Source organism: Protopterus annectens, chromosome 4.part1, assembly GCF_019279795.1.
Source record: "Protopterus annectens isolate FY-2018-M chromosome 4.part1, PAN1.0, whole genome shotgun sequence".
Taxonomy (NCBI): Eukaryota; Metazoa; Chordata; order Ceratodontiformes; family Protopteridae; genus Protopterus; species Protopterus annectens.
Genome location: NC_056734.1, coordinates 725,839,197 through 725,867,073, shown reverse-complemented (window position 1 = coordinate 725,867,073; position 27,877 = coordinate 725,839,197).

The following is a 27,877-nucleotide window of genomic DNA, read 5'->3' as shown; positions in this document are numbered from 1 at the left end:
CATTATTAGCAAGAAATTACGATCACTCATAAAATCATCCAAGGCCAGTTTCTAAAGAAAAATTGCTAAGGAATCTAAAGATAACCACAAAGCCTTCTTTAGCTATATCAAACATTTAGGTGGCAACTCTCAGATATGCTTTGAGCTACTGCAAAATGGCAAAAAATACACTGAACCAACTAACATTGCCAACATCCTGGCGGACAAGTTTAGTGCAAACTTCACCCCCCCTCACCCCCAAAAGGGCCTGTGTCCATCCCAGAAGAATGCAGAGCCCCAGACATCATGGACATGCAGGTAAAAACAGCCCTCTCCAAAGTTAAGAACACAGCATCAATGGGACCGGATGATGTCCCAGGCTGCGTCTTACACGAGCTCCAAAAGGAACTAAACCCTCATCTAAATTCACTGTTCAGACTCAGCCTTACCATAGGCTATGTACCCAAAGAATGGCATACAGCAACAGTCATCCCGCTCCACAAAGGTGGTGCCACAACAGAACCTGGGAACTATCGCCCTATAAGCCTGACCAGCCTGGTCTGCAAAGCTATGGAACAAATTATCATGGAACTCATAAACAGAGACATTGGGAACCTCCAGACACTGGACCCTACCCAATTTGGCTTTGTTAAAGGTAGATCCTGCCTCCTAAACCTAGGTTGACTTATTTGAAACAGTTACCAAGGCCATAGATGAAGGGAGGGTAGTCCAGACAGCCTACCTGGACCTCAATAAGGCCTTCGACACCATTCCCCCTCTGGCATCATAGACAAGCTTACCAGCTTGATCATTAACCCCTATGTCATGAGATGGGTGGCCAACTGGCTCATGGATAGAACACACATGGTCAGAGTTGTTGGTGCCATGTCCGACTCTAAACCAGTCACAAGTGGCATCCCACAGGTCTTGGTCCTGGGACCCCTTCTGTTCAGTATATACTTCTCTGAGGTACAGGCAAGCACAGGAGAACTATGGTTGACCAAGTTCACAGATGACTGCAAACTGGGGGCCATAATCGACTCTCTGGCTGACACAGACATCCTCCAGAAGGGTCTTACAGAGAAAGATACCTGGTGTCAAAACCATGGCCTCAAGCTGAATGCCAAAAAATGCATAGTCATCCCTTTTGGAAAAAACAAAGTGCCCATGAATTACCACATAGGCGGTAATCCACTAGGTATGGAAAATGTAATTAGGGACCTGGGGACCCAGGTAGATAGTAACCTCTCCTTTGAAAATCACATTGCCAAAGTGGTTAGATATTCCTTCTATGCAGCCCACCTAATCATGAAAGGGTTCACCTCTAGATCAAGAGAGGTCATTGTGCCCCTGTACTCATCACTCATTAGGCCCATAATAGAGTACAATGTCCCATTTGGTAGGTGCCTTAATTGGCACATGCAACAGCTGGTAAGACCACAGAAGTACCTCACCAAGAGGATCATGGGCCGATGCCCTATGCAGCTTGACTAAAGAAACTCCAGCTCTACTCGGTTGCTTACTGCCTGCTCAGAGGTGATCTATGCCTGACATATAAGGCCATATCCACCCGGAATTAATGGACATGCTCCACCTCAAGAAAAACAAATCTCTTAGAGCCACACGCTCCAGTGAATTAAACCTCAGCAAAGCAATAAACAGGATGTGCTGGAGGGATAGATTCCTGTCCCAGAAACTTCCCCCTCTCTGGAATAGAATCCCAGTTGATGTTAGGCAGAGCCCCTCGCAGACTCTCTTCAAGAGGAATCTTGACGAGTGGATGGGAAATTGTAAATTTACCCCTGGGATCACTTCAGTGGCCTGCTAGACAGAGGCCCAGGAAACTAATTTAAAAGGGAGGTGAAAGCCAACACATTCTGGCTAGGCTTATAAATGCCCTTGGGCAGATAGCCTAGTACCTACCTAGGAACCTATGAACCTACACACTCTAGGGACCTAAACCTTGTCACCACAATAAACAGTACATGCCAGAGGGATAGATTCCTGTCCCAGCGACTTCACATACTCTGGAATAAACTACCTATCTATATCAAACAAAGCTCCTCATTAGCACTCTTCAAGAAAAACCTTGATGATTGTATGGGAAATAGGAAATTCACCCTGGGATTCACTTCTGTGTCTCTGCTCAACAGTGGCACAGGAAAATAAATTTCTTGGGTGGCAAAAGCCAGGGTACCTTTTTGGCTGGGCTTGTATAGGCCCCAGGGCCAATAGCCTAGTACCTACTATGAACCTATGAACCTTTGAGCCTTGCCTAAAAAGGTAATATGGGGACAGCAAGAGCCTTGGCCAGTATTCAGAAGCATAGGGGCGACAGGTGCAAACCATCTGTAGCGAAGCAACAAGGCTTGTCTATCATGTCATCACAGGCAGACAGAGACTGGAAACCCTTTGAATGACACCAGAAGCTCAGCCAATTGTTGAAGTTTATCATCTTTCTGTTATATTGCAGTATCATGTAGGTGAAGATAAGTTGCTACTCAAGGTTTGACCCTGTGTGTGCCAGCATGTGGTGCATCAACCCATATATGATATGGTCATGACCTACGCATACAATACACTCACAATACACCTAGTATGATAAACTTGCTGAGGTTAACAAATGTGAAATAAACATTTGTGCAAACTGTCAGCAAGTAATGTCTGTATTGCACCCTGTAACTCCATATTGCTTGCTGAAATGTAAAGACGTACTTAGTTTGGATTAAAAACACCGCACTTGCCAACTGTGTGTGTGTGTGTGTGTGTGTGTGTGTGTGTGTGTGTGTGTGTGTGTGTGTGTGTGTGTGTGTGTGTGTGCATGTGTGTGTGTGTCTGTCTCTTCCTGGGGCGGGAGCAACCTTTTTGGAGACTACTCACACCCCTTAAAAGTGGTATACTCATCTTTGTCAAGTCTCATGATGTCACCATCCTACAAATATACCTGTGGAAAAATGAAATTCCAGTAATGTGTATAGTGCGTTGTGTAAATGTGTACTGCTGTAGTATCATAATGTAGTTAGGTTAGGGTTTAAATCCTGCACTTGCCAACTGTGCGTGTGTCAACCTGTGGAGGAGCAACATTTTTGGAGACTACTCATACACCTTAAAAGTGGTATACTCATCTTTGTCAAGTCTGATGATGTCACCATCCTACAAATATACCTGTGGAAAGATGAAATCCCAGTAATGTGTACAGTGTGCAGTACAAATGCATATTGCTGTAGTATCATAATGTAGTTAGGTAGGGGTTTGAATTCTTTACTTGCCACCTGTGTGTGTGTGCTCCCTCAAGGAGGAGCAACCTTTTTGGAGACTACTCACACACCTTAAAAGTGGTATACTCATCTTTGTCAAGTCTGATGATGTCACCATCCTACAAATATACCTGTGGAAAGATGAAATCCCAGTAATGGGTATAGTGTGTAGTGTAAATGCATACTGCTGTAGTATCATGATGTAGTTAGGTAGGGGTTTGAATCCTGCACTTGCCAACTGTGTATGTCTCTGGGGGTAGGAGCAACCTTTTTGGAGACTACTCACACACCTTAAGAGTGGTATACTCATCTTTGTCAAGTCTGATGATGTCACCATCCTACAAATATACCTGTGAAAAGGTGACATCCCAGTCATGTGTATAGCATGTCATGTAAATGCATACTGCTGCATTATCATAATGTTGTTAGGTAGGGGTTTGAATTCTGTACTTGCCAAGTGTGTGTGTGTGCCTCCCTGGAAAAGAGCAGCCATTTTGGAGACTACTCACACCCCTTAAAAGTGGTATACTCATCTTTGTCAAGTCTGATGATGGTTAAAAGTGGTATACTCATCTTTGTCAAGTCTGATGATGTCACCATCCTACAAATATACCTGTGAAAAGGTGACATCCCAGTCATGTGTATAGCATGTCATGTAAATGCATACTGCTGTAGTATCCTAATGTTGTTAGGTAGGGGTTTGAATCCTGTACTTGCCAAGTGAGTGTGCTTCCCTGGGAAAAAGCAACCATTTTGGAGACTACTCACACCCCTTAAAAGTGGTATACTCATCTTTGTCAAGTCTGATGATGTCACCATCCTACAAATATACCTATGGAAAGATGAAATCTCAGTAATGTGTATAGTGTGTTGCGCAAATGCGTGCTGCTGTAGTATCATAATGTAGTTAGGTAGGGGTTTGAATCCTGCACATGCCAAGTGTGTGTGTGCCCCTAGGGGGAGGAGCAACCTTTTTGGAGACTACTCACACACCTTAAAAGTGGTATACTCATCTTTGTCAGGTCTGATGATGTCACCATCCTACAAATATACCTGTGGAAAGGTGAAGTCCCACTAATATGTATAGTGCTTTGTGTAAATGCATACTACTGCTGTATCATAATGTTGTTAGGTAGGGCTTTGAAACCTACACTTGTCAATTGTGTGCTTCCCTGGGAAGGACCAACCTTTCTGGAGACTACTCACACCCCTTAAAAGTGGTATATTCATCTTTGTCAAGTCTGATGATGTCACCATCCTACAAATATAACTGTGGAAAGGTGACAGCCCAGTAATGTGTATAGCCTGTCATGTAAATGTGTACTGCTGCATTATCATAATGTAGTTAGGTATGGGTTTGAATCCTGCATTTGCCTACTGTGTGAGTGTGTGTGACTCCTGGGGGAGGAGAAACCTGTTTGGAGACTACTCACACTCCTTAAAAGTGGTGTACTCATCTTTGTCAAGTCTGATGGTGTCACCATCCTACAAATATACCTGTGGAAAGGTGAAGTCCCACTAATGTGTATAGTGCATTGTGTAAATGCATACTGTTGTAATATCATAATGTAGTTAGGAAAGAGTTTAAATCTCGCACTTGCTATATTGGTGTTTGTTGTGGTATCATAATATAGTTAGGAGTTTGAATCCTGCATTTGCCGAGTGCGTGTGTCTCTCTGCGGAGGAGCAACCTTTTTGGAGACTACTCACACACCTTAAAAGTGGTATACTCATCTTTGAGAAATCTGATGATGTCACCATCCTACAAATATAGCTGTGGAAAGGTGAAAGCCCAGTAATGTGTATAGTGTGTCGTGTAAATTAAATGCATACTGCTGTAGTATCATAATGTAGTTAGGAAAGAGTTTAAATCTCGCACTTGCTGACTGTGTGTGTGCTCCAGTTGTGTGACACTGTTGGCTAATATGGAGTGGGTTTTGATTTTTCTAGTGTATGACATATCACAATGACAGCTATATGTGCATTACACATGTAAGGTAGCTGTGGGGCAAATCCATATACATACATGTGACCTCAAGTACTTCATAGGTGGGTACTCTGCTTTCTCCATGAATGCATCTGTTATCTTTGCCAGAGCGTGCTGGCACTTTCCAGACCTTAGGTCACTTCTGTATGCTTGTGACAAGCTTAGTCACTGCAGTGATCCCTGGGCTACGTCTTCCGTTTCACATCCACTCATCATGGTTTCTATTGAAGTGTGTGAGTGAGGGTTTATGCTTGAGGTATATTTGAAGCTTGTTCCAAAGCAAGCAAAGTCTGGCAAAGATGACTAGTCATGATAGGTGTGCAATAACCTCTGTGGATCTGCATGCAAACCCTTTATTGCTTATGTGCTCCACAGAGGGATTTCCAAAACCCTTTGGTAATGTCATTATCAAAGGAGAGATGACTTAACAAATGGCTCTATGTATACATTAGTACCTGTTCCACATTTTTGGGGCTACTACCTATGTGGTACTCTGGGGATACTTTGTTTTCTAAAAGTGGATAACTATGCTTTCTATGGCTTATAGCTTTACAGCATGAGTTTGACACCAGGTATCTGTCTGTATGATACCCTTTTGGAGGATGTGTGTGTCATCTGAAAAATAAATTATAGCCCACAGTATGCATTGTCATCAAACCTGGGCAGACATATCCCTACTGTGTTTGCTTGTACCTAAGAAAGCTATATGCCAAACAGGAGTGGTCCCAGGACTAAGTGCAAGTGAATGCCACTTGTTACTGGCATAGAATAGTACATGGAAGCTGCAGATGTTACTGTGTGTCCTACATCTGTGCATCAGTTGTCAAGCCATCATCTAACAATTGTTTATGGTCAGTCTGTTGAGGTTATGTATAATACCAGTATGTGGGATGGGTATGAATTGCTGGTGAGCTATAGTTTGGCTGTGTTAACCTCCCCATCCCTCACCTATCGCCTTGTTGACTGGCTTGAAGTCTACTAGGTGTAGGAGCCATGATCTGGCCTTTAGAGAACATAAGTGGGTATTTTGCAGTGTTTGGAGGTTCATAATGTCTCTGTGAATGAGTTCCATAATATGGTGCTCCATAGCCTTCCAGATAACATTGGTCTGACTTATAGGGGGAGAGTTTCCAGGATCTGTTGTAGTTCTACCCTTAATCAATTTATGTTAACATTTGCACTGGGTGTGACGAGGGTGGCTAGGTTTAAGATTAAGTATATTAGAGGGTCAGGCCAGGTTTGAAGGTTAGTAGACCATGCCAGATAGGTAGGATTAAGTTGGTTTGTACATGTGCTGAGGAGGAATGCAGAGTATATTGTGAAATAGATGCTAAGGATGAAGCCGCCAGGTAACAGGCAAAGATGAATGCCTAAGATGAGGTTTATGGCTGTGGTGAGAGAGGATATGCAGGTGGATGGTGTGACAGCACAAGATGCAGAGGGCAGGAAGAAATGATGTACTGTGGCAACCCCTAATGGGAGCATCTGAAAGGAGAAGAAGAAGAAGACATTGTAGCTCAACCCTTGTGGACTGTGAATACCATTACCGTGTGTCATTCCACAAGTATGTAACCTGTATAGAGGCTGCATCTGGACAGAGCATTTAGGTGAATGGTGACTTTATATGTCAGCTTGTGTATGACACAGCCAGGGACACTGTCTAGTACCATTGCCACTGTGGTGTGTACTTTGTTGAGATGTTTTAACTAGAGTGTCTGTGAATCATCAGGTTTTACATTCTTCAGGTCTGGAAATGTGGCCCTTGTGTAATGACAGGGTGGTGAAATCCACATTCAAACTGTCTGACAAGGAATTGGTAATGTCAGTCAGATAAGTGTACTTTGTGACCATTTACATTAACTGTGACCCGATCTGAGATTTCCCCTGTAGATTATGAACAACACTGAAGAAAGCTTTAGTGTTGTCTTTGGAATCCTTGCCATTTTGTATTTTGAAGTTTGCCTGGTATGTTTATTGAGGGATTGTATTTTCCCAATCATACTGACCAGAGAGGTTATCCCTTCTTGGTATGTAACTCTTTTTTGGTACAGCTTCACACCTTCTGTTATATATTTAGTTTATGGCAGGGGTCCACGAGACTAATGCACTTTTACTGTATAAGTGAGAATTTCTTGTGTTTGTGATAGCACCGTCCATGCAACCCTGTAGGTGAACAGTGTGCATTAATAAAGGATTATGCAGCTGGGACAGTGTTAACTTTAGTAATGCAAACCAATGACAGATAGCAACAACAGCATCACCCACAGTACAGTGTCAACCCGTGTTATACACATACATGCGTACTCAGGTTCCAAAATGTGTGTAGTACAATGCATACTGGCCACCAAAAGAAAGTATGGAGTGTTAACACTGGCCAATACAGGGCTTGTCACCCTGCCCATGTGTCCAATATGCACGTACATTCAGACAGTGCATCTCCACCATGTTCACAAATGTACACCTGCAAACCTGTGCTACACACACCCCACACTTACTGTCCACTGTATAACACATGCTGAGACAACTACACACATCAGCCAAATGGCACATGGGCAAGCAAAACACAATTGGAATAAACACTGGTGGAAACAATACAACATTGCTAATTACAGCTTTAATGCATCATGCCTGCTCAGCTACACCTTCAAGGATATCATTACACTTTACTGCTGACAACATGCTACACATTCAACCATTGCTATACTTTATTAAAGTCACCCTGTGCATCAGCACCATGTTAGCCTGTTCCTGCATCAATGTTACAGATGACAGGAGGTGGCAAATGTTTCATCATATGCACAGGGTGCATTGTTGGTTTGCCAGAGGCCTACACTGAGCCATACAATCGACATGTGTGTGTGTGAGTGTGTGTGTGAGGGCCATGAGTACTGTTATGGGCCAATGTTGATGTAATGTGCGTGGGTATGTGTTTGCCCTAGGTTTCTGGTTTATATGTGTGTGTCTGCATACACACAGTTCCACCATGTGGCTGTCATATACGGGGATTTGTGAGACAGCTACCTGGCAGGCTTTACAGATCACCATCTTTGGCCACGGATACAGAACCTGTGCCTGGCAGGGGTGCTACAGAAAGTATCATGTACTAATCCAGACTGGGTACTATCTGAAGAGGTTGACATATGTCCACTGGATCCAGGTCCCTGCTGGGACTGGCCAGAGCCACGTGCACGTGGTCTTCTAGGACGGTCTATGGACAGCCCCACCAACATTGCTGGGGCTGGTACTGGCACTATGGGAACAGTTGTGACTTGCTGGATGTCCACAGTGACCTCCAGCTGTTGATGTTGCTGGCATATGTCCACTTCGACATCTCAACCATCCCGCACTGTCCTGACACATGGACATGACATTGTGGAGGACATCCAATGTCTCATCCCAACATCTATCAATGACCTCAGTGTAATTACATATGGCACCTGCTAGGTCATGGATACTGTCATTTACAGAGGTGTTATGAGCCCTCTGTGCCCTTAGTCCCTGTCTGGTGTAACACTCCATTCGTGTCTGTGCCTCCATGACAGCCTGGAACATGCGTGTTGATTAGAACCCCTGGGCATCTGCCTATGTGGTACCATTCCAGACATCTGGCTATGGCTGCTGCATCCTGATACATGTGCCATAGATTTCACACTGTCCTGGCCAGTGCCAACTGTACACTGTCCCTCGGCTAAGGGCAATGGTGATGATGGATGTACAGGCAGTATGACTGTGTGCATGGATGGGGTGGGGACTTGTGTACTGTCAATTGGTGGCCCAACAACAGACCCTGACAAACCTGCCTGTGCCTCAACACACCTATCCTCATGATCACTGTCTGTCTCAGTGACCTCAGGTTCCCTGCTGTACTGAACCAGCCCCACCTCAGCACCTGTGAGAGGAAAACAGGAATCACACTTTAAGACCTGAACATGATCTCAGACCACATGCGCACATGCACACATGCGCACATGTACACATGCACACATGCACACGTGCGCACATTCACACATTCGCACATGCGCACATGCACACATGCACACACATAAAAATACACTCCTCCCTAAAGCAGACACACACAACACCAGCAATCTCAGAACATACACAGTAGCAGGTGATGGTGGGGTACAGTATCACAAGCAAAACAGTCATATCACATGTCAGCATGCAGGACATGTGTTGCTCAACAGCATGCAGTGCAAGTGTAGACAGTCCTTGTTACTAACAGTATACATGGCTTTGATGCATGTGTTTTGTTATTAGGTGATGGGCCTCCCCCTGGAACACAATGCATACATGGACACAACATTGCTGTGCAGGTATTCAAAACTCTGTAATGTACTGTGCACCATAACAAACAGGTGTACATACCATGGCTGGATGTGTATCTGTGTGTCAGATAGGTATCCAATGCTGATTACAGCCTCTGTGTCTTTAGCAAATAATTGTAGACACATTTTTAGCACATGCATGATGAATATTCACACAACATCATCAGTGGTGCATGAATAATTGATGGAATACCATTCGGCCACATACCCAATGTACGGTACTTATGGTGAGTGTAGATTATATTGTGGACATGCCAATGTCATCCATGACATGCTAAAACACAACTGCATATTTAAACACTACACATACCCAATGTGTGTCATATGACCTAGCCACTCAATAGCATCACAAGACATATATGTGTCAGTTGTGCAAATGGTGATTGGTATGCATATTGTTTAGAGGTGCATATGTGTGCACACATGCAACATTAAGGTGTATAGCAATGAAAGCTATGTGTAGTACTGTGGTTACAATAACTGGATGGGGTATAGTACCATAGGCCATCATCATGAAGCATCATGTCGTCACTCAACACAAATGTTTCCCAAACCAGCACTACTCATGCTGTACCAGAACTGTACTACCTTGGCTACATTCACCATTTCTCAACCAGTTGTTACATGAGTTTGTAAGGAGGCCAATAAGGAGCATTCCCTGACATGAATGTGTAGTGTGTTGCAGAGTATTTAAATGCCCCATGATAGGCCTCTACCCCTCAGGTATATTATGTGTAATGTGTGGATGAGATTTTGGATACTGGAGTGTGTCTTTACAGAGTGTTTGGGAATCCTTTATGTGTAGCATGTGAAAATGCTCTGTATATGACATAGATGTGCATGTTATGTGCATGTTGAGTATCAACTGTGCCTATCCAATGGTCACTACAGTCTAGCCACATTTGTTTGAGATGGTCTGGGTATTGCAAGTGTTTGAGGCAGCTAATCACATTAGTGAGATGTGTGTGGTTTTATACCAAACATGCACAGCATGCATTATGGGTAGGTGTGTTACATGTGTACATGGCCTACACCTTAACTATGACATGCACTTTTTATTTACAATAATAAATGTAGAACGCACTCACAGTCATCTGTCTGCTGCCTTCATGTCAACCCAGTGGGACCTACATAGAGATGAGACAGTTTGTCAGTCACCACAACTGTGGCATTGCTACTGTGTGTTTGCAATCTTACAGTACAACAGCAGTTTACATTCACAGGGCTACAGATTATGTTCCAAATGATCAGTATTGCACAACAACAGGCTCCACATCTTTTAACGACACACTCCACATCTCACATATGCATCATCTACCAATACAGATAACAGTAGTCTACAGATATGCCATGTTATCTGCATGCTCCATGTGTGCTTGCTGGGTGGCTCCAACCTCCATCATGGTGTATGTCTGCTGCTGTTATTGTTGGGCAGGTGCCACCAGGCTCAGGAGCAGCTCCTCCACTCTGATGAGGGGGGGATGGATATTAACACCACCTCCTGTTGCAAGTTGTTGTCTCCGCACATCAGCAGCATGCTGACGGACATGTCTGAGAAGATGACTGCAGTGGTGGCCTACCTGCTCATATGTCCGGTTATGCAGGCCTACTTCACTTACCCTGCGGACAACATCTTGCCACATCGCCGTATGCTCATGGTGGTCCTGGCTGGTTCATGAGAACATGAGACTGTAGTGTTGAATCATACTGGTAGTAATTATGCCATCTTCAGCACTACTGCAACTGGGGTTCCTGCGATGCACCATGATCCCTGGAAGACATAAATATGAAAATATGTCTGAGCAAGTCATATGACACATTTAATATTATACAGTACCAATATCACTGAACTGCCATATATAGCAACCTATTAGCTAACCGAGAGTGAAACACTTTAACTGCCACTTATCACTGCTCGGGCCACAACTGCTCGGAAGTGCCTGGCTCACTCTCTATCTAATTAACCATGTTCTGCACAGCAACAAAATAAAATCACTATATAAGACTTTACAAGAGTACCTGGCACACTGTATGCAACACGATGCACCACCTAGCCACAGCAGATATACATCAAGCTGATGTGTAAAGAAATATATCATCCATCAAAATGAGTGTAAGGTCCAGTAAATGTATTACTATTATACCACACAACTTGTTAATGGCAAACCCATGTCCAAAATATGTGCACAATTGGAAATATAGGTTGCATACTGCTGTAGTACACTATGAATGTTGCTAGATACACAGTTATATGTTTTACCACACATATGTCAAAGGACATGTTACAGACATACCTACACACACATCAGGCATAATTACAGGACACAAAGGTATGACAACCCAGATAAGCTTTCAGTGTGTACTATACAGTACTGTGTGTCAGTACTTACACAACCGTAATCTTGAGAAATGTAATATGTTATGAATACAGGGATCACACAAAACAGTGGATGCAAGCAATGTGGACATACACCATACTTTGCTGTACAGGCCCAGAGCTTCAAGTAGTACTACAGTGCACAAGGATTTGGATTCAACATCAGTACCAATCAATAATCATAGATGTAGTGCTTTACCTCCAATGACACACCCTAGTTAAAACCAAGGGACTTAATCACACTGTATGCAACAGCACTTTTTCTGCCTAGCAACAGAATACACAGCTTTTGCTAGGATTAAAGCAAGGACTCATAATACCATGACATAAACAGTTTCCCACTAAGTTATCCCACAGATACATATCTTTGATGTATTCACAAACACACTGATCATCACAGTCAGTTAACAGTACAGAGAATCTATTGCAACAAGTAGATGTAGGTGTATATGACTATATATAAATATATATATATATATATATATATATATATATATATATATATATATATACACATCCATTGGTGTACATATACATATATATGTAGGCACATATACATTTCACCTTTCATAGTGAGAATATCAATTATACAAAGGATGTGAGGTGTACAGTAATGTAATAAAATCGCACAGTCTTGGGATAAATGCATTGACGATGTTCACAGCCCAGGTAGCTTTAGCAGGCCTCACTGGCTTCAACATTGCAAACTGAACAAACCACACACAGTGTTTAACCACCACATGTCATATAGCAGCACTGTATGTTGTCTTGTTTGTCACACACTAAAACCTACATACAAATATACGCATACTAACCTTCACCAACATATATATAGCTCCACCCTTCACAAACAGTTGCAATATGTCCCCTGCTCTATGCACATATACAGATGTGAATATATATATATATATATATATATATATATATATATATATGACACATATATATTTCTCCATATGTGTGTGGCATACACACACCCAAGGTCCACACTGTTGTAAGTCGCTGGACCTCACAACTGAACTGTTGGGCCTTACTGCAACACAAACAGGTGTCAGATATGAACATACACTAACATTGGGGGGGTATATATGGCTACAAATGCTAGATAAGCATACTAGTCTGCTACAGCAGTTGCCAATGCTAAGCTCCACTTTAATATGACTATCATGCATGTGTTGTTCTGTCACACCCATGTTTATATAATGTCAGTGCTAATCCCCCCAACAGCCATCGGCCACACTACTGTACAGAACACAGATAACATGGATCAGATATTTGACATTTAATGCTGAGCTACACATTTCACAGGTATGTCCCACTGCCCACAGGTACACACTGTATTGTCCATAGCCATAGTTAAGCAGAACATCTGTGCATAAATAAGTACTGCGGCCACATATGAATGGTTCACATTATGTAGACTATTCTTCAATAACATCTACTACATGCCAGTAAATACATATGTGTCACATACCTTTCCTTTGTATGATTTGGTAATATTTATTTTTCTTTTTCCTTTTCTCTGTCTCTCTGTCTCTCTCTCTCTCTGTCAGTCTCTGCAATAGAGTGATTGAGTTTGTTGGCAGAGATTGCAGCCTGCTTTTGTAGGTATTTGCACATGAGCATGTGATGGCCTCTGCATCAATTAGTGGCCACCATTTGCTAATTGCATGCAGCCTACTGTGTAGTAATTGCAGTAATCACTGTCACAGCAACCCAGTACTATAAATTGCTAACTCAGGTGGGCGTGGCCCTTTCAGCTTTCCAAGATGGAGATCATCCTTGTTTGCTGTGGACATCATTGTTTAAGACAGAAGGTTGGTATAGTTCTTATATCAGAAGCCAGGGTCTAGCCAGAGATTTACATTTTGTACTCAGACCTAATGTTGCTGCTTCCAGTACCCATTTGTCAGTGTAGAAATGTACTCACCCCTCAAAATGCTAACCCAAGATACATGGAAAGATGTACTTTCTTTTCAACTGTTACAATTAGGTTCATAGGTTCATACTAAGCGAGCTGCCCTTGTGAGCCATTTTAAGCCTAGCCAAGTTATCCCTTGTGAGACTCAAACCCTGCACCTTATGTTTGTAAAGTAAACACTGTAACCATTAGGCCACCCTCCCAACCCAACCCAATACAAAGCTAGTTATTGAGATGTATTCCTTTGGCACAAGAATTGTTTGTGAACTGCTATACTGTGAATATTCATTTACTCAGTTCTAAACAGTTTGTGCTTTTTTAGTGTTGCCATTAGCACAAGCTGCTCAGAATAACTGGACACATTTCAGCACTGTGAGTATGCTTACCGACATCCTTGGTAGACCCTGAACACACAGGTATATTCTACATTTGGGTAGATGTGCAGAAGTATAGAGAGCGTAAGTATTATTGTGTAGATTTTATCTTGCTGGACTTACAGGGTTGCTGTGTACATGTTAGTTTATCAAGGCAAGTAGTTTGTCTGCGTAACTCCCAACTGTGGACCTATCCACTGGTAGCCAGAGAATAGCCTGTTATTTTATACAATATTGTATTTGGATGTAGGATTAACCATTGATAAGGTTAAAAACAGTATTATATCTGACATATATAGAAAAAGTACCTTTTCCAATTCATATTTGGACTTTAATAGTTGGCATCCTCATCACCAAAAAAGAGGGATAATCAAAGGACAAATGGTTAGAGCAGCGAGGATGGTCAGCGATGATGATGATGCTTTTATAAGGGAATTGGAATTTATGACAACTATGTTTCAGAAACGGGGTTATCCAGAGGATCTCTGTAATAATGTTAAAAAAGAAGTAGTGCATAAAAGATCAGCAGGTTTTTATCAAGCCATTATAAAGATGAAAATCAGCACTGACACCAACAAAAGTCTGAGATGTAAAAATAAACAAGATATCGGTATGAATTCAATATTCATCATCACTTATAATCAGGATGTTGAATGGTATATTGAGATGGTTAAGAAAAATTGGGGTTTCTTACAACTAGATAAGCAAGTAACTAACAAAACAGGGGGAGTTCCTAAGTTTGTGTTTCGAAGAGACCAATCTTTTAAAGAGCTTTTACATAAGAATGGTGGGTCTAACACAAACAAAATGGATAAGAGGTGTGGAAATTTTAGATGTGGCAGATGTTCTACTTGTAAATATATAGTAACAACAGGGGAATATATTAAGGTTAATTACAACAAAATTCCTATTGTAGGACATTATGACTGTTACACACAGAACGTGGAGTATGTTGCACAATGTTAGGGATGTCCCGTGTTCTATGTGGGAAAAACAGCTAGATTATTCAGAGAAAGAATCAGGGAGCATGTTTTGGATATCATACATAGTAAAGTTACTAATGCTAGACACATTACAGCTAATTCTGGTCATGCGTTTAGGTTCTGTGTGATACAGCACCTGAGGAAAGATGTACAAGGAAAAACTTTAGATATCCATTTGGATATATGTGAGTTAAAATGGAAACTACGGTTAGATGCCTTGAATTTTCCAGGCATCGACGAAAGTATTAGTATAGCACCTATTCTTAAGCTAAGACATATTCTGGGCTAATTTAGTATACCTATATTGGGGTTTTAGTACAAAAATAGTTGCTTTTTTAATAGATTAATATATGCTGAGTTTTTTAATGTTTTTTTTTTATTTTTGTTATTGTTAGGGAACTTGTTCATATTGCTTTATTTCATGAATGCCCTGACAACTTTATGATACGATTTTGTGGCTTCTTTATTAAGAGATGTTTTATTTTATTTTAGTGTGTTGTTTCTTTAAAATTTATGTATGTAAATTAGCAACATGTTCATTAATTGAACAATTGTAATTGGAAGTGTTTTTATATGACCTATTGGATTTCTTCATTGTTCTGAATAAGTCCGTTATGCTAGGATGAAACCTGGGTTAACTGAGTTCATTGTGCGTTGGTTTATGTGCTTTGCTACCAATAAATACCTTTGGACATCCTTATCATCATTATTTATTTGGTTTGTGGAACAGTTTATTGGTAGCCTGTTATTTTTTGTCTGTGCACCACACAGGTCTTTTCAGCAATAGAGCAATGGCATTGTTACAGTTGGTTGTTACCAGTACATGGCTACATCCATTTGTATTTCAGTGTTGTATTCCTACATAAAGGTATGCTTCCAAAACTCCTTCCAAAGCTATTTGCACAGTGTGTAACAGCAAAAAGGCGGATACGCCTCTGTGTTTCTGCCTCTGGCAGACCTCTCAAACACTCAGGCGCATATTTGAACAGACTCAGGGAAAAGTAAAGGAAAAGTCAGGAACACCTTTAAAATATTAATGCCATTAAGTTGAAACATTGAGAGAATCAGAGGATATGAATTAATACACCATTTCTGAAGTAAAAGAAGTGTCTAACTCTTAATTATTGTCATTATTCATTAAGTGTAATTCACCACCTTTCTGGCCAAAGTCAGTAGTTTTAGGAGGGATTGAGAGGGACAGAGATAAAATTTGTGTCAAAATCAGGGACATCCCTGAAAATTAGGGACAGTTGGGAGGTATGGCCTCTGCCCTAAACAGATATGCCAGTGTTTGTCCTGCTGTGATACTGTGTTGGGTTGTAAAGTGATGGTGTAACATTATTTCCTGCTAGAATGGCTGCTTCTCTTATCACAGTCATGTAATCCCGCAACAACTGTTGGTAAAGATCCACAGAACAAGTTGTGTGGTATGGCTTTCTTATTTTTCCTTTACATTCACTTATTCTGATGCATGATATATTTATTTCAGCACCAACTTGTGATATGTCTAACGTGGCTTAGTGGTACTTCATGTTGTGTAGTGTGTACAAGGTCCGGTGTTCGAGACTGGCAGAGGTGTTTTATTTTGCTCCTGAATAGAACAAGGGCCTTCACATACAGAGTGACTAAGGCACTTTTAACCAGTTGTAAGCGGGTTTGCGTGGGTTTGCGCGATGCTTAGCAATGCTTAGCTAAGCACAAACAAGTGCACACTCGCGCAAACCCGCTAACTACTGCTTAATAGTGCTTACTCCCGCTAACCCCCATGCTCATGTATTTGAAAGAAAAGTAAAATGGGGAGATAGGAAAATGGTGAAAAAGGGACACAAAGAGGGAATGACAGTATGGAAAGTAGCTTGGGATGTGTAGGACAGGTGTAGGGAAGGTCCATAGCTGCCAATTTCTTTAACAGCAATAGCTGTGCATATGGAATAAATTTGGAGGTAGATATGAAACCTTCAACCCATGAGAGAGGGGTGAGGACAACAAAGTATGTTGTAATGCCAATTAAATTACAGTTTGTGTCCAGTGGACTTGTGTGCAAAATGGGCAGCTATGTATGGGGCGTAATTTTTGTTTTTTGGGAGCAGATTGCCCTTTTATTTCAGGTGAGAGTGGAATGTAGGGTAGGGGAAGTAGGTATATTTGGGGAGGTTGGTTGGGGAGGTAAGCAGACAAGACAAACAAGACACATACAGGGGCGGTATATAACATATGTGGTGGGTGAACACCTTTGACAGGGAGGGATGTTTGGAAATCGCAAGCCCATGAGCCCACAGATGGAAACAGTGGGACTGAGGTCCACACCCATGGGCAGTTACCACTGCACCTTCACAGCCCAGAGAGTGGCTGTGCTGGCGGCTGTGTAGGAGGGACATGCTGACCCAGGAGTTGCACCACTCATGCCTCAAGCTGGCGTAGAGGTTCTGCAGCAGAACATTCAATCTCTCTATGGACCACAGCCCGGACCGTTCGAAGGGTGATAGGTGGCCCTCCTCCGCCCATGCTTGCACGGGGGCCAAGCCCCATCCCCTGCAGCACTTCCACCGGAAGGTGGCACAGGGCCAACGGAGGAGGAGGTCCCACCCTGGGCACCGGACCTGCTGGTGCCAGGTGCCATGGCCAGCTGAGGTGGGACAGGTGGGTCCACTGGGACTGGCCTTCCCATACGAACTATGTTTTGGAGGGTTTAATAAAGATATGGGTTTGTAGCAGTCAACAGCATGCAGAAGTATTCCCATTAACCCAACACACCAGGTTTTCAACATTTGAAAAGCAAGCATAACACATGCATATATAGAACAATAGTGGACATTACAACAGCACGCAGGTTGAATTGATGGCAACAGGCCACAAATATTGTGGTATTTTAACAGGGCACATGCATATAAATAAATGCAAATATTTATAAACCGATAGGCCATATGTCCCAACAAATGTTTTGAGATTAGACACACTGATTGAGGTGTGAAATTGCATTTTTATGCACATACAATAGGATGGAAAAGGATAGCTCAATTAACAACTTATATATCCTTCTAATTTTCACTACATTCCTATTAACTGCAGTTATATGTCACTTACATGTATTATTACACTACCCAATGCCCTTATATTGTGCAATTGGATTTTGCTATATCATTATATACATGAGCTGTATCTTACATACAAACTGTCCAAGATGCAGATGTTACTGCTACATATTTTGAGAGTTGCTCACACACACTACTGCTAAGATGGTACACTGACAGCTCTACTTTCATATAATTATCTAGATATGTTCAGGTGAAAGTATCAGTTATATGTTAACAGCTCCCTACATTTCTGGCAGCACACTGACATTTCTGGGGAACACAATACCAAGCTACTCATGTGCCAGGTTAACCTGTACATGCTGGGCATGAACCAACAGTTGAGGGCTGTAAATATGCATAAACGCTACTGGCACTCTCTTCATCCAAGTTATATGGGCCTACCCAAGTGTGGGTTAACACTGCTTAATGCAACAGTACTATTTGTAAAATGCAACAGTACATCAACATATCAAAGAAAATGACACAGACGCACTCCAGGATTTATACATTTATTAAAGGATTATTACACCTTTATTTATTGGGTTAAAACACCTTTTGAAGGCTCTCTCATTTATTTTTTATAACAGTACATGCAGAATAATTACTAACCTGCCTGATGACGCAGCCTTTGCAACCTATCTTCATGGCCTTGCTGATTCATAGCCTGGACACCTGCAGCTGTAAAGTAAATGCAGTGATATTGAGACATACCTATCCATACTATAGACAAGCATAGCAATTCTTAACTAGTTAATACAATGGCTACTTACTCAGTACTGGGGCATTAGGCATTGCACGGGACTCCTGGATCCACTGGTCCAGTTGATCTTCCTTACGTAGCTTCAGGTCAGAATAATGGTGCCTGACCTGCTCACCAGTCCGAGGAACGCCAGTGGCACTGGTGAGATCATGAGCTAGACAGTTCCAGGCCTCCGTTTTATATTGGGTGCCCTGCTACTGACCTCACAGGAGTCTTTCCTCATGATTGTGGACAAGGAGCCAAACCATTACTTTGGACTCCTCAATGCCCCAGCGTTGCACTAGAAATCGAGTGCCTTCTCCAACACCAGCCATGCTGACTGCAGAAGGGAGCTACAACCAGTTATAGCAAGTATTCCCACCTGTGGAGCTTAAATATGCCTCATTTCCTGCACTTATTTGTGATTGGCCAGTTTTGAAAAAAACTCAGCTGTAGGCACACCTGCTTAGGTGATGTTGGCAATGTTTAATACTCCTTTGATAGATATGTGTCTGTTGAAAGTGCATGGTTATGAAATGCTGTAATGGCTTAGTGGTTATGTACTGTAACTATAGTGCACAGTATCCTGAGTTTGACCCTGTCACTGCTTTTTATTTTCAAGCTGGCCAGACCTGAATGGTTAAGGTACAGTAAAGGAGGTGTGGCTGTGTTTAGCCGACTTTGCTCAACTTTGCCCGACTTTGCCCAACGTTGCTCAACGTTGTTCGATGTTGCCCGACATTGCGCTGGTTAGCGCTGTGCGCAGCTATGCCCAAATACATTGTAGGTGTGCTGGTTGGTGCGGTGAGCAGCTACGCACAAAGACATTGCGCTTGTTAAGGCGGTGCTCAGCTACGAGCAATTGGTTTTAAATATGCTAAATACTGCTAAAATGTGCATAGCAGTGCTTTATATTGCTTAAAATAAGTTACTCATGCCTCAGAATGCATAACCATTTCACCTTCATATATATATATATAATTCGTTCACTACTACATATAACATTTGATTGCTTTTTACAAAACCTATACATGATAAATGTCAGGAAATATTTTTGTATACAGATTTCAAACAGAAAATGGAATCTGCAGTAGTGGGACTCGAACCGGGAATGCAAACACGCGCAAATACGGGCAGCTATATCGAAATAAAACAAAAAAAAAATACATTTCTTTTCATTTTTAAATTTGTATGAGGTTTAACATATGAGGGAGTGTAGTGTTACAATGTACACATGTGAATGGATTCGCTCATGTAACTCGACATTTCTCGAGTTTCGTCATTGCAGGGGAGTGGATTTTTGGACTGCTTGGCAGTCCAACACTCCCCCTCCACTCATCCATGCTCCGTGTAAGCTTTAGAGTTGAGGCAGTGAGCCCTCATTAATATGCATGGCGCTCTGCCATCATACTCTTAGACTGGCGTTTCCATGTAAAACTAATCTAGTCCTACACGGAAGATTAGTAAATCCTGGGAAATATCTTTCAACTATCACTGATTTTGCACAACATCCTTGAGTATGCCTTCTATTTTTGACTTGTCCCTCATATTTTTGTTTAAATATCTGGTAAATCATTATAGTTAGCCAGTCAGTCAATAATACCAGATGTTATAGTTTTGTATTTCTTATTGGTCAGAAAATGGATGTTGATGCAAAATGTTTTGTTCTAGTAACATTTTAAGTGAATTAGAACAACATTCAAACATTTATTTTTTATTTTATTTATTTTACATTTGTTGACTGGGATAGTCTGACTGGATGCATGTCCATTTTCAGCGGAGGCCCAGGGAGAAAAGCTCCAAGGGTAAGCAAATACAGCATTACATAATACCAGCATTACATATTACAAACAGACTATTTACAGAGATTACATAAGTAAGCAAGTTAAACAAGTTCCACAGGTTACAGTTAATCCTGAGTACAAGTCAGGATTAAATTAAATTACACAGTAAACTGGTTAACAGATTTTTACACATTCTAGAGAGAGTTAGCCAGGCTTGATACATTGACATAACCAGTTAAGTGACAAATGTTGTTTGAGTCTAGTTTTAAATTGACCTAAGGTGGAAAGTAAGGTAATATCAGCTGCAAGAGAGTTCCAGGAACTACTTACAGAGTTTGCAAAGAGAGAATCACCGGCTCTGTTATTAATTTTACTAGTCTGAATTAGTAGTTTGTTAGAGGATCGAAGCAGTCTAGGATTGTTATAGGGGGTGATAATATTTTTAAGTGCAGGAGTATTGTCCGGATTCTAGATGATTTTATAGGCCATAATCAGCTGGTTATACTGGATTAGGCTGGGTAGTTCAAGCCAACCAAGCTGATTTAGATTGATGAAATGATGTGTCCTAAAAGGCAGCCCAGTGGCAAACCTGGCAATGTGGTTGTAGCAAATTGAGAGTTTGTTAAGGACAATCTTGTTAAAATTCGAGAGTAGAGGGGATGCATATAGAAGGGTTGAAAGAAGGTGAGAGCGAGCTATGGCAATTTTAGCTGGAGGGGTTAGGAAGGCTTTTATTCTGTAAAGTGACCCTAGTTTTTTATTGATGGTTTTGATAGTTTGGTTAACATATAGGTCAAATTTTAGATTATTGTCTATGATGACACCTAATAGTTTTGTAGATGGGTCAGGGGAGATTATTGTGCCATCATTTTATTTTATGGTAAAGGTGAAAGCGGTAGACCTAAGTGTTGGCGAAAATAACAGCATTTTAGTTTTTTTGGGATTTAGGATCAGACGATGTTCAGGAAGCCAGTTTTCTATTGTACTAAAGGTGGTCTGGGTAGCTGACCATAACTCTACTGTAGATGTGGCTGAGCAAATCAGAGTAGAGTCATCAGCATATTGGATACAGCTGACTTTTGGGATGACAGTATAAAGGTCGTTAATGAAGATGAAGAACAGCAAGGGCCCTAGTATAGAGCCTTCTGGTACTCCAAGGGTGTTAGGTAGAAGGTTAGAGAGTTTGTTCTGTCAGAGGACAGTCTGCTGTCGACCATTCAGGTAGGATTGAAACCATTGGAGGGCTCCAGTATCTAGACAGAATGTTTGCAGGGTGTGGATTAAAAGTTGGTGATCAACCATATCGAATGCCTTGGAAAGATCCAAAAAGAGGGCTGAGGATATATAATTATTGTTGCAATTATGGTCTATGGTGTTAGTAAAGGCTAGGAGGGCTGAAGTAGTGCTGTGATGAGGACGGAAGCCATGCTGAGTGTCTGCCATAAGGCGATTTTGGATTAGGTGGTGCATGAGTTGTCTATGAATATATTTTTCCATAATCTTTGCAAGTGGAGAGAGTATAGCTATTGGCCTATAATTGGAGAATTCAGTAGAGCTGCCTCCTTTGTGAAGTGGAATTACATAGGATATTTTCCAGATGTTGGGAATTTTAGCTTCTACTATGGTTCGATTGATTAGTATTGAGATGGGGTAAGCAATAGTATCAGCTGATTTTTGTAGGTACTCGGCAGGGAGTTGATCAGCAGAAAGTGTAGTGGGTTTTAATTTTTTGATCAAGGTACGGATAAGTGAAGTGGCGACTGGTTGGAAGCTGAACGTGAGTAGGTTTCTAAGGGTGCTACTTTCAGGACCAGGGGAGCTAGGAGGTAGTTGGCTAGCTAGAGCTTGAATTGTCTCAGTAAAGAATTGGTTAAAACTATCAGAAACATCTTCAGGGGTTTTATCAATAGTAGCAGCAGGGATTGGGATTGAAGTTTGTCCAGGATGTAGTAGATTATTTAAACCTGCCGAAAACTTCTGAAGGCTATTTTGATTTACTGTCTGTAAATTACAGTAGTATTGTTTTTTGTCTTGTAAAATTGATTTTTTGGTTTCGTTCCTGGATTGCCTGTATTTAATGTGATCTTGAGGGTCTTTAGAAGAATGCCATAAAGCCCATGCTTTGCTTCTAAGGGTAATTTTGAGTTTAGACTCTATAGAAAGCCATGGTGCATTTATTGCCTTGGTTCTCTTTGAACAAACAGGTGCATGCAAATCAATGATCTCAAGGAATTTGTTGTTAAAGTATGCTACTGCTTCCTCTAAGGGGAGGTGTTTTAGAATAGACCAATTACATGAGTTTAGTTCTTGTTGGAATTTGGCAGGGTCAAAGTCTTTATTGTTTCTAACCTTTCTGAGTAAGGGTTGTTGGGAATTAATGGTTTTGTGCTTAATTACATATGTGAGAAGGTGATTGCTTAGGCCATTAAGGAGGGTACCAGAGGTGTACAGTTGGGGGTGATTGTTTATGAGTACCCAGTCAAGTATACTTTCATTTTGGTTGGGTTTACCTATCCTGGCAGGGGTGGATATGATTTGTGTAAATGCATGCAGGTTAATATGGGTGGTTGGGGATTCTGAGGAACAGGTGCCCCAGTCTATGTTAAAGTCTCCAAGTAGTAGGGTTTCTTGGGGGTAGTGACATGATAGCCAGTGCAGGATATCTTCAAATGTAGATATATTGTTACCTGGGGGAATGTATGTACAGATGATATTAATGCATTTAATTGCTCCTGATTTTGGGCTTTTGTACCCCCATTATTTTGGCCATGTTCATAATTCTTGAGTAAGAAGTTTAACAGTATGAATTTAAGAAATATATTTCAAATGCCACAGGAAGAAGGCCATGAACTTTTAGTCTAATGTAATATTTCTATTCATACACATTACTGCATGCACCAAAACTGGAGTACATCAAGAGAATTAAAAATTGTATTATCTTTTTTAACCTTAAAAATGGTATGCAAACACATTTATTGTGTATATTCAGGAAGACTTTTTCTCCATCTAATTTGCATTCTGTAGCAAGATATGTAAATACCAATGCATGAGGAATGATGTCCACACTTGGAATTTTATAGCTCTTCCGTTTCCAATGTCTTTTGATGGAAAACACAGTTTCACTTCATCCATTCCACTATCACTAATATTTTGTGAATTTGTCATTTTGTTTTGGCATGCAGTAACCGTGGAGCTGTCTTAATTCAGGTGGTTCATATGGTGCAGTCCCCTGCATGAAGGATGTCGATAGGGACATAGGGTGCAGTATCCTGCATGGAGGATGTGGAGAGGGACGTAGGATGCAATCTCCTGCATGAAGGATGTGGGGAGGGGCTTTTCCTCATAAAAAGGAAATCAGGACAGCTTATCACAAGTTAAAGTCACACCTGGAAATTGTTTCTGAGAAGTTTTGCTGTAGAACTATAGATGGCATCATTGTGTACAGTTGTAATTGTTGCTCCTGCCATTGCTAGAGTTACTTATACATTACTGAGACATTAAAAATACTTTACAGAAAAACATTTCATTCACAGAAAAAGAGAGACTAGTCATAAGGCTGTGATGCACTTTTTTGTTCTAGGCCAAATGGGTGTCTGCACATATATGACATATGAGAAATGCTTGTGATATATTAACGAATGAGCATAATGTAAAAGGAAGGGTAGAACTGACCTACACAATTTGCATTTACTTGCTATACCGGTGTCAGAAGAAAAAATCCATATAACAACGTTCATCTGTCTACATATTTACCTTACAGTAATCACCAATGAGAGCAAAATTCCCACTTCCACAAATGCATTATGTTTTACACTTTAATGGCTAGTCATTTTTTCCATACAAATGTGACTACCAGTTATCGTGACTGCATTACCATGCAACATGAACCTTGGGAAGAAGTAAATAGCATAATAATATATAAAATATATGTATGACTTGTTATTCTTATATCCAGATGACAGAGACTCTGTGAAACAATTGTGTATTCAGTTGCATTAGACTAAATAATAATAAAAAATTCATCCTGTTTACAAGGATGTTTGAAAAATGAGGTAGAGTTTTTAGACATCATACTATCATTTTTTTGGGGGGTGGGAGAACTAATAAAAACTGTACTATTTATATACGAAAACGTTCATAGCAGTGAGGAAATAATTACTAGAGTTTGAAATAGAGGTCATTCTGTTATATTATTAAAACAAGCTTTGATTAAGGCCAAACAAGGTTAGAACAGTAACCCACATATTCCAAAGGTTATGCATTTCCCAGTAGACATTGTCTGAAAATTATAAGGATGATTTTTTTTTAATTTTCACTACCTTCTCTTTTTTAATTTTCACTACCTTCTCCCTAATCTACTTTCTCTATATCAGAATTTACTATACCTCTCCTTTCCAATCTACTATTAATAAACCATCTCATTTCAACTCTTTACTCCTAAATCACTACTTTGCTTAGTTTCTCCTTCCTTCACCTCCAACCCCATACATATTTTACTCCTCCCACTTAAGTATGCATATCTTCACCTCCCACCCCACCCTCACTGCCACAATCTCCCAAAATAAATGAATGCATACACTGTCCTCACTGCCACATTCTCCCATAATAAATGAATGCAAACACTGTCCAACTGCCACAATCTCCCATAATAAATGAATGCATACACTGTCCTCACTGCCGCAGTCTCCCATAATAAATTAATGCATACATTGTCCTCACTGCCACAGTCTCCCATAATAAATTAATTCATACGCTGTCCTCACTGCCACAATCTTCCATAATAAATTAATGCATATACTGTCCTCACTGCCACAATCTCCCATAATGCATACACTTTCCTCACTGCTACAATATTCCAAAATAAATTAATGCATACACTGTCCTCACTGCCACAATCACCCATAATAAATTAATGCATACGCTGTCCTTACAGCCACAATCTCCCATATAAAATAATGCATACACTGTCCTCACTGCCACAATCTTCCATAATAAATTAATGCATACACTATCCTCACTGCCACAATCTCCCATAATAAATTAATGCATACACTATCCTCACTGCTACAATATTCCATAATAAATTAATGCATACACTGTCCTCACTGCCACAATCTCCCATAATAAATTAATGCATACACTGTCCTCACTGCCACAATCTCCCATACAAAATAATGCATACACTGTCCTCACTGCCACAATCTCCCATAATAAATTAATGCATAGACTGTCCTCACTGCCACAATCTCCCATAAAAATAATGCACACACAGTACTCACTGCCACAATCTCCCATAAAAAAATGAATGCATACACTGTCCTCACTGCCACAATCTCCCATAATAAATCAATGCATACACTGTCCTCACTGCCACAATCTCCCATAATAAATTAATGCATAAACTGTCCTCACTGCCACAGTCTCCCATAATAAATTAATGCATGCATTGTCATCACTGCCACAGTCTCCCATAATAAATTAATGCAAACACTGTCCTCACTGCCACAGTCTCCCATAATAAATTAATTCACACATTGTCCTCGCTGCCACAATCTCCCATAACAAATTAATACATACTCTGTCCTCACTGCCACAATCTCCCATAATAAATTAATGCATGCACTGTCCTCATTGCCACAATCTTCCATAATAAATTAATGCATACACTATCCTCACTGCCACAATCTCCCATAATAAATTAATGCATACACTGTCCTCACTGCTACAATATTCCATAATAAATTAATGCATACACTGTCCTCACTGCCACAATCTCCCATAATAAATTAATGCATACACTGTCCTGACTGCCACAATCTCCCATAAAAAATAATGCATACACTGCACTCACTGCCACAATCTCCCATAAAAAATAACGCATACACTGTCCTCACTGCCACAATTTTCCATAATAAATCAATGCATACACTGTCCTCACTGCCACAATCTCACATAATAAATCAAGGCATACACTGTCCTCACTGCCACAATCTACCATAATAAATTAATGCATAAACTGTCCTCACTGCCACAGTCTCCCATAATAAATTAATACATGCATTGTCATCACTGCCACAGTCTCCCATAATAAATTAATGCAAACACTGTCCTCACTGCCACAGCCTCCCATAATAAATTAATGCATAAACTGTCCTCACTGCCACAGTCTCCCATAATAAATTAATGCATGCATTGTCATGACAGCCACAGTCTCCCATAATAAATTAATGCAAACACTGTCCTCACTGCCACAGTCTCCCATAATAAATTAATGCATACACTGTCATCCCTGCCACAGTCTCCCATAATAAATGAATGCATACACTGTCCTCACTGCCACAATCTCCAATAATAAATTAATGCATACACTGTCCTCACTGCAACAATCTCCCATAATACATGAATGCATACACTGTCCTCATTGCCACGATCTCCCATAATAAATTAATGCATAAACTGTCCTCACTGCCACAATCTCCCATAATAGATGAATGCATACACTGTCCTCACTGCCACAATCTCCCATAATAAATGAATGCATACACTGTCCTCAATGCCAAAATCTCCCACAGGAGATTAATACATACACTGTCTTCACTGCCACAATCTCGCATAATAAATTAATGCATACATTGTCCTCGCTGCCACAATCTCCCATAACAAATTAATACATACTCTGTCCTCACTGCCACAATCTCCCATAATAAATTAATGCATGCACTGTCCTCACTGCCACAATCTTCCATAATAAATGAATGCATACACTGGCCTCACTGCCACAATCTCCCATAAAAAATGAATGCATACACTTTCCTCACTGCCACAATCTTCCATAATAAATTAAGGCATACACTGTCCACACTGCCACAATCTCCCATAATAAATTAAAGCATTCACTATCCTCACTGCCACAATCTCCCATAATAAATGAACGCATCCACTGTACTCACTGCCACAATCTCCCATAATAAATTAAAGCATACACTGTCCTCACTGCGACAATCTCCCATAATAAACTAATGCATACACTGTCCACACTGCCACAATCTCCCATAACAAATGAATGCATACACT